We start from the raw sequence: 2,147 nt of genomic DNA, 5'->3' as shown, positions 1-2,147 counted from the left end.
AAATTAGAGATAGTTTAAAATAAATAGTTCAAAATAAAAGTAAAAGGCAAAGCTATAGCATCTTTAGGGGTCAGTATAGGAGAAAGTCTCACAAGGTAGAAAGGAATTTTTTAACCAGTATAGAGAAATTATTAAACATAAAGGAAAATATGAATAAAAAAAGTACAAATAAAGTATTTTTGTTCATTACATTTTACTAGAGAAATTGGAAAGGTAGGTTGTAACTTGACGTTTGTATAAATCTGGACTTTACAGTCCTTTGGAAATGGCAATTCTGAATCTCCAAGGATCATTTAAAAATATTGTGCGCTTTTAAGCAAATTCAAGTCTTTTTCCCAAACTGGATTTACAGCTTTTTCCCCTTCATAATAAGACTTTGTATTTATCACCATTAAAAGTCTGAATTTTAAACAGATTCTTGGACTGGTGTCTCATGCCCATCACCCTGCTCAATCTTAGCACCTGTCTCATCCCTACTAGCTTTTCAGCACTACCTCCTTTACCATGATGCTCCATTAGTTTTCCCAATTCAAACGTGGGCTTCTATAGCATGTTTACTTTTCTAAAAGACATCACAGAGAAGATAAATAGACTGGCAAGCCTTTTCTATATCTTTTCCAATATTGTCTGCACTCAATTTACTGATCATGTCTTTCAAGTTACCTGTCTACAACTTTTGGGTCCTGATTTCCATCACCTTCTTCTGGATTTTGGGGACCTGCGGTCCTGAGTTTAAGAGGTCTTCTGTTATGTTTTCTCAGTAAAACCAACAAAGACTAGACAAGTCAGATAACCATCAGCAGAATTGATCTCAATATGAGCTTCAATCATAGTCTGCCCTTTTTAGACCATAAGAGCACATTTTGTCACTGGTAAGATTCATGTCATAGAAGCTGGACAGGCAGATTTTGCCCAGAACATCCTCAGTAATTAGCTGGAATTTTCTAGGTGCAGCTTCATCATTCTGAAGATCAGCAAGGTTCACTTCAACAACATTACCCTTGAGGTCATCAGATGCAATCTTGGTTCCTTGAGACTAGTGTTTTTCCAACATTACTTACACTGAACATAGTTAATTACTGCTTTCACGTCATACCAATATGTCTTAGAAAATGGCCCAACTGCATTTTTCTTGGCCCCCTTTTTGCTTCCGTTTGTAAAATGTTTGTTCTTGCCAACAACCATGGTGCTGCTCTGAGAGCCAAAGGCTTATACTCATTTTATTTTGCAATTGATACAGGCAACACAAAGTTCCTCCAGGCCAATCTGTAACCTCCAGTAAAGGAAACTACCTAGATTTTTTTTTAGAGCCCTTGTATTCAATAGGTAAAGAACCATCATTCCATCATTTCTCTGTAACTTCCAAAAACAATTTTTTTAATCAAAAGCAATTTAGAACACAAAAAATACTTGTATTGAGGAAATGATAAAGATTACGGCAACATGCTGCTGTGGTCTGAATGTTTTGTGTCCCCATCAAAATTTGTATGCTGAACTCTTGATATACATTATGGTGGTACTAAGTAGTGAGGCCTTTGTGAATTGAAATAAAGGAAATAAAGCCCTCATGAATGGGATTGGTGCTTTTGTAAAAGAGATCCCACAGAGTTAAATTAGCTCACCCTTTCTGACCTGGAGGAAGGTCTTCAGCCAACTGTGCTGGCACCCTAATCTCAGACTTTCAGCCTTTAAAACTGTGAGAAAGAATTTATGTGGCATTTTGTTATAGCAGCCTGAACTAAGACATGTGGCTTATTTAAGATTTTATGTTATTTGAAAGGTTCCAAGATGATTTTTCAATATAGATTTGTGGGTATTTATTTCCACCCTCCTAATACCAAATAAAAACCAATCTGGTTCTTTAAACTAAAATCATAATTGTTATATTTTTCTAGTTTCACTAGCTTAATATGTTACTTTACAGTCTTCAATTTTGCCTCGTCCAATTATTAGCATAAGGATTTTTAAGCATATAAATATCCTATGAAGTGTAAGAATAATTTAAATAGTGAAATGTTATCACTTATTTTATAGTTATTATTGCCAGTCATTCTAATACAATAATAATGTCTAATAAATTGGCCACAACTTGGAAACTGTCCTGAATGAATCAATATAATCGGTCAGCTTCTTGGTTGTCATAGAAA

At 34.8% G+C, this 2,147-nt stretch overlaps 1 pseudogene; it reads right to left on the bottom strand.

Moving 5' to 3' along the window:
- Positions 1 to 375: 375 nt before the first annotated feature.
- Positions 376 to 1,185, bottom strand: LOC105092053 (small ribosomal subunit protein eS1-like; annotated as a pseudogene).
- Between the last annotated feature and the right edge of the window lie 962 nt (positions 1,186 to 2,147).

This window comes from Camelus dromedarius, chromosome 6, assembly GCF_036321535.1.
Source record: "Camelus dromedarius isolate mCamDro1 chromosome 6, mCamDro1.pat, whole genome shotgun sequence".
NCBI classification, from domain to species: Eukaryota; Metazoa; Chordata; class Mammalia; order Artiodactyla; family Camelidae; genus Camelus; species Camelus dromedarius.
The sequence above is the reverse complement of the archived record's forward strand: the minus strand, read 5'-3'. Positions and strand labels throughout refer to the sequence as shown.